A 13,523-nucleotide genomic window follows, 5' to 3' on the forward strand; every position below is an offset into this window, starting at 1 on the left:
AACATTCTCCATTCAAGAGTTGGTTCATCAAGTTAAATCTGAGGCATGCCTATAGCTGCAAGAGGAAAACTGCCTTTACATGGACTCCATGTATCCTGTGCATACAAAGTATCCAGTATGCTGATATCTTCACCTTGTAGCTGCCTTTTACAGACTTTAAAGTCATTTACATACAACTGTTTTCAGTTTTATTACCTGGCAGTTAGGGTTTTTCAAAAGAATTCATGCTCTGCTATCGGCAATTTTAAATTAACTATGGATGGTGAGAACTACTTCTTCAGTAAATAGAAACAGATATTATTCTAAAAAGGTGAATGCACATTCCACAGACTTGAACAAGGGCTTGTATGCCCAAAAGCTTTTTTATTTTTTTTCAAACTATATAAATTATTCTAATAAAACTTACTGTCTTGCCCTACAAACCTTGCCTTGCAGACATATCAGCCATCATATAAACTTTACCATCATTTCAGTTCCTCTTGTCCATCTGCTGTTTGGTACTGGAAGAGTGTGAACTCACTAAACAGACCAATGGTAAGGAACTCAAAAAAAGATGCAGAAAAAAAACTTAGCAGAAATAGAGGATCGTGTTTTCTCCCCATCCACATGAGCTGCTTAGCCTGCTCACTCACTGTCAGTATCTCCAGATGGGAAAAGGGCAGACAGAGTCACCCAGCTTAAATCAAGGCTGCAGCTGTGCAAGCAAGAACTAGAGTTCTGATTACTTTGACACTGATATTTACATGGCACTGTGCATGTAAGTGCAAATACAGATACAGAGATATTTTTATGAATTGGACTTCTCCCAATAAAAATCAGTGTCAATTTTTGTGTGATTTAATTAAGCAATGCTCTAACATGAGTTTGTACTGAAGAAACTAAGCTTGGAATTGGTAAACTGCTTATTTCTTCTTATTCAGCCCTGACCTGGACTTTCCACTTCCTATTTCTGAGTCTCTGCTAGTTACCAGGCTTAGAAGGAACCCATCAAGTGACTGCCTACAGTTCATTAAGCTTTCAAAACATTACCAGAACAAAGTAATCACTAGGAAAAAAAGTGTTCTTGTTGTAATCAGTTAGTTACATTAGAACCACAGTACAGGGTTCCACTACTTCATATCAAGTCATAAACCAAAGAGAAAGTTTTCAAATATCACAGAGAATTATCATTAATCTACAAATTATGAATTTTGAAGATGGAAAGCAAGCATTCTTCAATTGATTTCTTGTTATATTTACTACTTTTACCTGATGGATATGAATGGGAAGTAAATCAAGTGTTCATTTAGGCACTTGAGTTAAATTTAATTGGGGAGATGACTTGATCTGACTTTTATTTACAAATTCAGGAACTGAAAATTCCAGGCTTTTTAACCAGGAATGAGAAAATATGCAAGACTCTACACTGTGAAACAATACTTTCCTTCTTCCTGCTGTCTCAGAAGCAACTTTGAACATATTGATACGCAACAACTCACAGTATCTTTTACACCTATGTGCACAGAACTGGAGACAAATAACAAACTATTCATTGTGTCACAAGACAGCTGCTTCCAAAGGTATACTTGTTTATATTGTATTTGTTATGTTAACTTTGTCTGTAAGCTCTACAAGGTCCCTTATCTCCTTATCAGCACATGAAATACTTGCACGGAAGGAGTGGTCCACACTGGTAAATTAGAGAATGCTCCTTCACAATTTCTCAGCCTTCAGGCATGCAATATTGTCTTGGCTGTTTGCTGCCATATGCAGTGTTCCTCTTCCTCAGAAAGAATATTACTCAAATACACCTAATGGGAAAGGAATTTACCAGCAGCCTTTTGATCCAGGAAACAGAAAAGCCTGTGTCATAACAAAAGCACTTCCTGGCAAGTACAGCACTGGGCTGAGTCCGTAGAGTCTGTAGCATTATCTGTCACTGGACTTTTCAAATGAAAATGACATGGGTGTGTATAGGAAACGGTAAGAAATGTTTATGGTGAAATTTCTAAAAATCCTCAGGACCCAACCAGTTTTGCTCCCATGAATATTATTTGGCATTTTGCTATCAACTGTTAAAAGAAGAAAGTAATGCTGTAGGCTAGTGCTGTAGGCTAATGCTGTAAATGCTTCCACCTATAACGTTCAATGGCTGCTTCCTAAGATGCTGTCCCTCTCTCAGCCTCTGGATGTTCAGCCAGGTAGTATGCAGACAGAATGGCTTTCAAATATTTCCATGTTTATTCCACCTCCCTCTGCTGATTTACTGCTTGTGAAAGATCTCTACTCCACTGCCATCTAGCAAAAAGTCTGAAGCTTTTAACCCAGAATTTACTGTAAGATCTGGTGAAAACAAACAAAATTTTACCAAAAAAAGTTCTTTAATGATATTTGTTTGTGTTGTTTTTAAACAAGGGGGCATATTTCACTTTAGCAGGGAGATGCTAATAGAAAGGATTGATAAATTCAGATTTGTTATGAAGGTTTTCTTCTACCAGAACACATTCTTTTCAGTTTTAATTTGTGATTGATATGAAGGGCAGAGGTTACAGATATTTTAATTTTGGCTTGCTGGCTACACTTGTTATGCAGATGGTGAAGATTGGAAGATTAGAATAAATCATTTTACAAAAATGAGATTTAAAATAAAATTAACCAGACAAGTTTTTCAAGAGTTGCAAAAATTTTGACAATTATTCTCTAAGTTTCCAGCTTGCTTTAATCATAATGCATGTTGCAGTGCTTCAGTCATCATTAAATAGAAGTGGGAAAGCAATGCATGAGAGTATGTACTCCAGAGTTCTCAGAGGTAGAGAAATCCATGGAAACATTCAAAATCTTGCCTTCAGTGACAGCAGAGAACCTATTTTGGCCTGAGAACACAAACATGAAATGCTGCATACTATTATCCATACCCAAAGACTGGACAAGAAAGAGAAGACAAGAAATAATAGACTTAAATCATATTGGGAAACTTCAAATGGACATTAGTAACTCTTCTGCTCTGTAAAGATCATGAAGGACTAGAAGAGGTTGCCTGATTAGCTTGTGGAGTCTCTAAGAAACAGGTAAAACTGATTCTGCCTTTGGCAGAAGCTTGGACTATAGGATCCCCTGGGGTGCTTCCTGGGGCTATTGCTTTGTGATTCTGTTTCTGCCTCCATCCTGACCACATTTAAAGAAAGAGGATCAATGAACACATCAGTACTCTAGCATACTTGCTGAAAAAAAAATGTCTGGCTTTAAATATAATATTTAAGGGTGTTGTAGGTGTGGATGCACAATGTATGGATAGAAAATGAGCCTGGTCATAGGCACTAATTAAGAAACTAGTCATGACCAAAGACTTAAGTTGTTTGCTATGTTCTGCTGCTGCCACCACCTAAAGTACAAAACAAATTGTAGTAAGGGAGCAGCACTTTGAGTAAGTGCTCAATTCTGGACCCCCCCCCTTCCTCCCAGAGCAATGAAAGAGACAATCCATTCTTCTCAGTGTCACTGCTTAAGGCTGGCTAGGCACAGGTACACCTAATTGTTTTGGCTTTATATAAACCACATGTTCAAAAATTTTTGCAAGCATGAGGACTGGCAATATTTTGTATATCAGACATTAATTGACATTGTCTGAGTAGGACTCCAGGAGTTTGGGACGTTCTATTAACCAGTGGTGCTCATTCCTCAGTCACATGTGCCTAAAGTTCCAGTACCCTAAATAAAAACAATATGCAAATTAAAAATTTTAATTAAAAAAATGAATCTTTCCACATGTACATATAAATGCCAGTAAAATAAAGGGGAAAAAACAGCAAAAATAGAGTTTGAATGGAAACAGGGAAAAATCGTATTAAAATGTGAGCATATGGACTGGGTGTAAAAAATAGATGTACAATGTCTGATGATATCCACCAGGCTATTGAGGAAGGCTACAGCATAAACTCACGTTTACTGAGACCCAGCTACAAGCTTAAGAACCATAGGAAATACTGTTCTTCACCAATTTTCATGTTGTTATACTTTGGCTCACTACCATTTAGAGTTTAGGCAACAGTCTGTCATAAAACTGCTTATTAAAGGTTTTCTGAAAACTTTGGTAAATGTCCCTGTAAACTTAGTTATGACTTCTAAATAAAACTATGGCATGAAAGTTAAATAAGGTATCTCCCTGTGACAACTGCAAGGGGCATTCCCTCCAGCTGTTTTTCATATGTGGTGCCCATTGCTGCCTCTCGCCACTGCACCCAAAGTCTGGCATTTTCCTGAAGCTGTTTTTTTCTCTATCTCCTCTATTTCATTCACTTTTAGATTAACATGTACCTACATTTATACATACATGCAGGGAGAGACAGGCTGGCTAGACTCATTTGTTAAGGAAATGAGGCATAGGTGTCCATAATGTTTGTCTTCCCACACTCTCCACAGTTTTTGAAGCAGTTGGTCAACATAGTTTGGCTGACCAAATCTGACAGAGGGGACACAGAGTTGTATCAAAGGAACAACTGGTTTACAATTTTTATGAAAATAAATGGCCAGAAACAGTACCTTCTGTAAGACAACACGGTTTACTTGTGTTTATCCAGCCCCAGTAAAATCACTTAGGGTCAAAACACCATAAATGGCTCTAATCATGAAAAATCATCAGTTGGAGTTCATATCTTAACAGATGCCAATTAATGCAACTATGAGACAAAATCTATAGTAAACCAAGCTTCATTAGTTCTGCTGCTCACAGTAATACTTGTTTTATTGTCTGACTTTTAATATTTAGCATTTTTGCTACTTCCCAAATTCTCTGATTTGTCTTTTTTCTTGCTATCTCTCACTTGCTTTTTTTCAAAATTTGCTATCTTTTCCTTCTCAGAGTAGGGAAAAAGAAATGTAACAACTGAAAAACAAATATATGTTTTCCCTGAAGCTGCCCTAAAGCTAGAGATTACTTAAATTTACTGGGTGACCAGACTAAAGCAGTGCTCTTCCACAATGGAGTAGTTCTAAAACCCAAATGCATTCTTAAATGTCTCTTTTCAGCACATTGATTGAAAAATGCTTTTACTCCATAGTCACTCACAGTATTCCAGGAAATCTATCCTAGTCTGATCAAAGAAAGGCTATTCAGCCTGTCATAAAATCCAGTGAAGGCTTTCTCATATTCAGTTGGCATGACAAGGGAGCCAAGAGTATACACTCAAAATGTATAATTCTGTCTTTTCAGTATACTTTTTTTTAACTAAAGGCCAACTTTTTAAATCATTATAAGGGCATTTACATGTAGATAGGAGATTTTGCAAGCAGTTCTACTTAAGTCAATAGGAACATTTCTATAGACTCTTTCATTTAGCTCAATCAGATCAGGTCCTGTTTGAATTAATATAATGATGGAATTCCGTATTCACAACAAATACTAGATGAATTAATAATATTTCTGCAATTTATAACAAGTTGTTGATGTTACGCTACCACTCCTTTAAAGCATGGTGCAATCTATTTATTTCTATTCAAAAGACATGTGGGTCACAATAAGTTTAATTTTATACATCTATTTTATGCATTAATATTTTCAGTATACAATCATATATATATCTACAGAAAATGAAGACCCTAGACTTCAGAGCTGCAGAATTTAATGCATTTACAGTTCAAAGTATCATCTAGTGTCAGGGGAAAAATATGTATTGCAATTCACTTCTATTGATACCAGTTTCAAACATTCAATAAGTAAGACTACAGTAAACTTTCTAAACATTTTAGAGACTAGGTTTTCAAGTTAAACATTTTTCTTTTTACTTAGATGTTCAAAACACCCAACTAAAAATAAGAGCATGTGACATACTGCAAATATTTTTGCTATCTTCAGAAGCTAATTGAGAATTCAAATTTATTTTTAAACATAGCACATCATATTTTTTGAAATAAATTACAAGCAACTTAATCTAAATTAGATTTTCATTTCCTAAACACTTTTGAGAAGCCAGTATCAGTAAAAATATTCAAGAAAAACACCTGGAAGCTGTGCTTCAGTGGTTAGAGGATTAAGGCAGAACTGAATGGCTGCCTTTCTGAATTAACAGGCTTGGTTCTCTAAAAACACAGATTGCTGTTTGCTACTAATGGGTGCCCTGAGTAGCATTACAGCAAATTGCTTTCCTTGATGACATAAACTGAGTACACAGAAAACATGAACACTTAGTTAAAATGTTAGCACATCAAAAGTCACTAAAGGAGAATAACTGTTTTCCAAAGAAGGGCTTTGTATGATCATAATTGAACTACTTCTTTTTTACTGAACTTGTGCCATTTAAAATGGGAAGCTGAACCAGATTTCCTCCTGCCATGATGACTGCATAGTCATTCTGCAACAGTACAAAATGAATGTTAACTGTTATTAAATTGGAAAGGCAGAAAAAATGTTACCCTTGGCCACTGGACTGCAGAACTCAATGTGATCCTCAGTAGAAGCCCGGACAGCTCCAACAGTTGCCCTAATTTTAACTGCAGATAAAACATCATCTGCTCACAGTAACAGGCTATATTGGTTACACCTATTGCTACCTGACTCATCATCATCAGCTTATTTTACACTGAAACATCCCTGTACTTTGAGATTCTGCAGGGGCAATGCAGAATTACAAGAGCCTGTTAGAAGGTAGTATTTATCAGTGGATGATCTCATATCAACCAGCGGGACTCTTTCAACAGCAGTAGTTAACTCAAAGGAATTGCAGAATATATTTTAGTACAATAACTTAGTTCAAACTTATGTAAAGCTTCATTTGCACAGTATGAAGATTGGCAATGAAGATCCAGGCCCCTGACCTCAGTATTGTGCTTCTTGCGAAAACTTTCTCACAAGTATAAATCCCTTGATTCTGTTGATACAGTTTAGGTTTGTCTCTTATTATGAAAAGGCAAGTCAAACCTTTCAGAAGTCATAAACAAACAAAAATATATATATGTTTGGCATACTCTAGGTCTCAGACCTAGACCTATAAACTAGACTATGCATGGATACAGTATAATTTCTCAGTAAATTTTGGTCAACTTCAGTAATTGTTTAAATGCAATTGACCATCTGCAAATGTCTACACTGAAGCCCTGCTTGACAAAATTAGGAAACTCCCTATCTTTCCTCAGAAGGGAGGTTGATGTGATTTTCCTTACATTAATGGCAAGATACTGCCAGGTGGAAACATGCACAGAGTTTACTGTGCAGCAGCTGACCCAATGTTATATTATGGTAACTTGTTTATATGTCAAAGGCTACAGACCTGAAGTTTATTACTACAAAGACTGATAAATGAGGAATTGTAGGGCTTGCACAACATGGTGTAAAGGTGTAAATGCTTCTACTGATATGGTAGAGTTGTGAAGCAGCTGGACATGAAAAAATAAAATAAAATAAAATAAAAAATGCAAGTTTTTTTCCTTAAAAGGGTTTTTTGTCCAAGAAATACAGATTATCAGTACAACTGAAAAGAAAAATTGGATGTAAAAGTAACAGGAAGGCTGGAGTTATAAGCAGTCGTGAAAACTGTATTTAAATAATTTTATTTAATTCAGCAGAAAGATTTCAAGATTATCACTTAAAAAGTATGATCTTATAAAATATTCTTCACCAATCAGATTCACTAAAGAAACTATTTTAGGCTTTTTGTTCAGACATCATCAGTCGATAAAGAAAAAATCAAGAGATGAACGGAATCAAGGCGCCACCTAGTGGCTCCTCTCCTGAACACACAGTTAAAGGGGGCAGCTCGTGGATTTATTATCCGAGCTTACAGTCTGGATCACAGTCAAAACGCCAAACTTACCATCTAGATACATTTCCATTTAAAAAATGAATAAAATTATTATAAATACAACGTCTAAAAATACATTGTCTAAAACAAAAACTACTATGGTAATATGTGTATCTAAAACATGTAACATCTTTAAAAGTGCTTCTGCTTTGGGGGGATTAAATTTCAAATATGTATTAGTTACACATTACTAAAAATAATCATTTTTAATTTGGATGACCATTTAAAAATAGCACTTATCCATTTATATAGCAGGGGACACAGCACATGCTGTTATTACTGAGTTACATATATAACTATTTTTGCTCATGGAAATGTTTAACGACTCAGGCCTTACCAGAAATGGGAAAAAGAAAGAATCAGAGCTTATATAGACCTTGTATGTATAATTACAGTGTTGCATTTGCCTCTGACATTAGACATGTGTGATTATTATAAGAGAGTAAAATGTAACAAAAGAGTAACATGTAATAAATATATATATTAAATGTATGTATAAGCGTAGCAAATATAGCAAAATATATAAAAGAGTAAAATGCAATACAGCTTTCATCACTGCCTGCTCTCATGCAGTAACATACTTGTTACTGAATCATTGTAAAGAAAAAGCTTCAAATACAAAGGCACACATACATTGGTACAAAAATGCCCTACAGTTCTGTGATTGTGAATTGTTTGAACTACAGTGCAAAATGAAAAACCATATAGCTATGCAGCTCAAAGCCAAAGAGATACAGAGGGCTTAACCTTTTTTTTAAAAAAATAACTAAATATTACAAATACTGAAAACAAGCTAAACACCACCACCATCAACAACGAAAACCAACAGTGCTGACAGAGCCACTTTCTACCTGAAAGAACTGTGACAGAATAGGTGCTTAACATCGGACATATCTTATGAGAATGGTTGTGGATTATGGTCATATTTTGAGTTTCCAAAAGCTTATTTTGACATACTGTATAAATGAGCCTGATCTGGAAACAAAACTTGGTTTTTGTGTGCCTGGCATACCACAAGCCCAAACTGCATTTGAGATTGTGATGAAACAAATGCTATCAACTCATAAAATGAAAGACTGTTCATAGAAGAGCACTGGGTCAGGCAGGACTAGAGCTAGGCAACAGGATCTTAGTACTATGAATAATAGCTACTCTTTATATACACAGATGTTACAACAAGGACTGAAATCTCACCTGTGGATCTGGAAAACACAAGACCTACGGAACCCAAACAGCTTTGTTCGCTCAAAGGCCAGAGCTCAGTTACAAAACCTTCCACACTGACTAAGCATCCACAATGCTGTTCTTAGATATCCTTTTATAACTGCTTTATACCTGGATAAAGGGTAACTCTATATCATCTTGTCTAATATTAAAAAAGAATCAAAAAAATAATAAAAAAGAGCAGTATTTTCCACTGTCCAGAGTGCTGGTGCAACAGATCATTTTGATGCTTGGTAATATTACTGAATAACACATTTTTTGCAAGCTTATGGAAAACCTTATGCTAAAACATTTCCTAAGCACAAGTCTGTGATCAGTGATAATGTAATAACACATAATAGCAACTAAAGGCATAAACAAATTAGCTTTTTTTTCCTGAAATTATGAATATCACTAGAGTCTGAAATTTTAAAGTAGCTATTGGACAAATAATCCTCAGACAAGAAGAAATTACAAGTTTTCTAGTTCACATTATTTCATGATTACATTCAGGACAAACTAAACAGTTAGTTGAATTAGATCTTAAAAACAGTTTGTTATTGGCTTATTGAGCAAAGAAAATGGAATGTAATGGAAAATGGAATACATCTATCTGAAGTCTCATAAGAAGTTAAAAAAACATTAATATGAGCATTCAGCTATAGTGGAAAACTATAATTGTAAATTTGATAAAAAAGGAATTGTATGCTCTAAACTTAGAATACCTGGAAGAATATATACTGCTGCATTCTACACCTGCCCTTTTGCCACTGATCTTAATGGAAGTGGAATCCTGCCAAAATTGTGTCTACAGGGTTCAGAAAATAAAACGTGAAGAAGCAAATGTTAATAAAGCACTAGTAGCCCAATCAAGACTATTCCTGCTAAGTGATTACATAAACGGCATAAAGATAGCACTTATCTAATGAACAAAATATATTCAAAGAAGCTGCAGCACAAGAGGGTAAGAACTTGAGTCTTCATACTACGTACAATACTTCAGTTCACACAGTGCCTCCCTCACTAACCTCCTCTTTGTCAGAATTCCCTGTTTATGACTATCTCTCTCCTCATTATTAGCATTCATGTAAGATTATCGTGCTACTGCTATTAATCCTTTTGATTACATTTTCTGCTCAAATTCAATCCATATTGGATGCCGCTAAAAAGCATTCATGATTATCCTGTTGCTGATTTTAAGCAAATCGGCATTTTGTGCTCCCTTAACACCTTTTGAAAAATGACTAAACCTGTCTAGTGAAACTTGAAAATACAAGCTGACAGAGGTTCCTTATTCAAATGCAGACATTCAAAACAAAAAACCTAAACTCATGTGGCTGAAGTTTGGCAGAAGCGTAAATTGAAAAGGCAGGACTATAATGAAAGTGTCAGGTGCTATTATTTTAGGTGGCTTCAAATATAAAACTTCCAATACTTTTTTCACATACTGCAGCCTCTCTTTTCTTTGTATGCAGCTTGTATGTTATTGTATTTGAAGCAACGGCTAACATTTGAAACTCAGTTTATGCACAGGTGGGCCACTACTGTTACCATGCTGGCAGGTAGCTGGGTTTTGGAGAACGGGATATTATCTTTTTCTAGTATGAACCCTCCAGTTATTACAGTTCTGCTGCAAGATCTGATTTCTTTACTGGTATTTTATTTCCTAATTATCCTAATGAGTTTAATAATTTGATCTCTGTATTTAAGCCATGAATGTATCCAAGATGAGTATATTTCCATTAGCATGAGACGCAGGCTAGATACCTTCAAACAGAAGAGACAAACTATTCTATAAGAATGCGGCATCACTATCTGCAAAAAGTGAAATTATATTGCTTTAAGGAAGCTTTTAATTTAGATTTACAGTGGACTTTGTCTCACTGCTCTGTCACCTAAACATTAATAATATCTTTTATCTAAATACACTGTGTTTCATTAATCTTATCACCCTCTTAGTTAAGGCTGCAATGAGTTTTACTTCAGTTCACTGCACTTCAACTATTAACCCTTGCAGGTTAGTAAAGTAAGCAGGATTTCACATTAATTCTGCATACGAAAAAAACACTTTGCAATATACTATAGAGTTGACCTAATTACATAAAAGCCTCTGTATTCTAAAAGAAAGGACCTAGTGAGAATAACAGTGGTTCATGTTAGAATATAACTCAGAATATTTAGGGAATTAGCGAGCAATCCATAATACTACCTCCGGCTAATAAAATTAGCCAAACTTAAAGATCATAGCAAACTGAGATCCAAAGCAAACCACAGTGATCCTGAGAGGGACTATATATCCCTGTAGAGAATATAAGCTACCACTGAAATCTGGAGAAACAGATGAGAATTTACATAATAATGGTGGTGTCCTGGGGAGAACAATCAAGGCAGGGAAACACTGGACACTCAGAACAGAGCTGTAACAAGCTCTGCTTGCACTTACTGTAGCAAGCAGCAGCATGCGCTATATTTATAACATCAAGTTTGGATCTAGCTAGGAACACCTGTTAGAGTTTTGCTTGAACACGAATTTCCATGCACTGGAGCTAGATTTGACTTTATTTCCCAACCTCTGGTTTTTATCTGAGAGAGAAATGAAATGCGCTGATGTTTATTCTTAGCCATCTCCTTCTCTGTAAAAATCCATTTCGTATGCTGAGGAGAAACTGTAGCTGCTTGTGATAGGTACCCCAAACTACTTTAATCTTTTTCTTTGGAAGATCAATAATTACAATTTTGCATCTCAAAATGCTCTATCCTGCTTCTAGAACACTTTTGTTGCCATAAACATTCAAAACTTGCCAATAATTTCATAGCCCAAAGGATCTAAGATGAGATCTCTAAGATCTCATCTTATATAGAATATATATAGATCTTATATAGATCTCATCTGATATAGAATAACAGATTAGCCATCCTGAGAAGCTGGAGCCTTGTACAGAAGAAACTGCTTTCAAGCTGAAACAACACTGTCTGTACTTCCTCCTTACTACTGCTGTACTTCTTGCTGTAATTCTGTTATAGTTGCAGTATTTCCAATTAAATCACCTATAAGGAAGGTGCAAAATTCTACTATTACAGAGCTCCAATGCATTTGTTAGTTTTAAAGAATTTAATTGTCAGAATATATTTGCTTCAATGGCCAACACTTAGCTAGCCAATTAGATAGAACATACCTTTTAAAATAAGAAAAGTCCTTTCTAATGTTTTGTGTTTAGTCTTGCAAGAGATTTACAAGTAGCTTTTGCACATACAGGAAATGCATCCTGCAACAATGTATTACCAATTTCTTTATGATACAAACTTTACAGAAACACTATTTGTGTTTCTATAATCAACAAGGTTGTAGAACAGTACTAGACATTGCATTGTAAATATTCTCAGCTTTAACTCAGTTTCTTAAGGAAGTAAGGCCTACGAATGCACTCTTACTCATGTGTAGTGATCTCATCATTCTCTCTACACCATTCTCTACTCCTCTCTCTCCTTGTTTATAGTCTTAAAGATATCAAGTAGCCACAAAAATAACAGGAATATAGAGAGATAAACCCAAATTAGTGCACTTCTCCCAAAACGAAAATAATGACAGACTTTTATCAGGACCATGAGAAAATAGCCAGCTGCCCAGTGAGCGTGTTGCTCCAAAATAAGCTGCAGCACTGTTACTTGCTTAGCCAGGGAGGTAGGGGTATGAAATGGCCAATGGGAAACTTTACAGCAGCACAAAATCCACAAGAAGCAGTTTCCTCTGTTCTGCTACTTTTGGAAGAAAGCATTTTTGCTATTTTTTCATATGAAAATCATCTTTCAACAAATAAGCATAAGAACAGCTGCTGGATCACACAAAGGAAGACAAAGTAGAGATTTTATTCTTACTAAATTTGTTCTGAATGTCTTTTTAGAGATGGCCCAAGGGCTTCTTCCAGTCACTGTGCATCTTAACCCAGGTGAAATAATGGCTAATAAAGAGGATACAGAGGGAAGAACACGAAAGAAAAGCAGATACAAAATAATATTCCTTTATATAATGCTTCTGTTTCCAGTAATTTATGGATCATGGCCTTGAGTCAAAACTGGTATCCTTGTATTTAATCCTTGTATTTAACAGTTGTGATTGATGGATATTTCTTTTACAATATATCTTTTTTTTTTTTTTTTCATTGCTTCTCTCACACTGTAAGGTCATCCTTGGATTATATCTTGTGCCTTCCTTTTGCAATTTAGTTCATTTACTGTTAAAATTTTCCAGAAGTTAATGATAACAGCAAACAAATTTCTTCCTTTCCCTGCTGTTACTTTCTTGACTAACTAGCTCTGTTTCTTCACCTTTCACTTACCTTCCTCACTATCTTCAATTCTTCTATACCCTGTATTAGACTCAAAAATCATAAATTTTATTCACATCACTACTTTTAAGCTAATTTGTTTAGATTCTATATTCTGAAATTCTGTACTCAGATGTGTTGAAGGATTTTTCCACAATCATTAGCATAAACAGGCTTTAAATGAAAGCTGAAATTCTAAGTTCTCATGTATACATGAGCTTAA

Source organism: Rhea pennata, chromosome 9 (genome assembly GCF_028389875.1).
Source record: "Rhea pennata isolate bPtePen1 chromosome 9, bPtePen1.pri, whole genome shotgun sequence".
Taxonomy (NCBI): domain Eukaryota; kingdom Metazoa; phylum Chordata; class Aves; order Rheiformes; family Rheidae; genus Rhea; species Rhea pennata.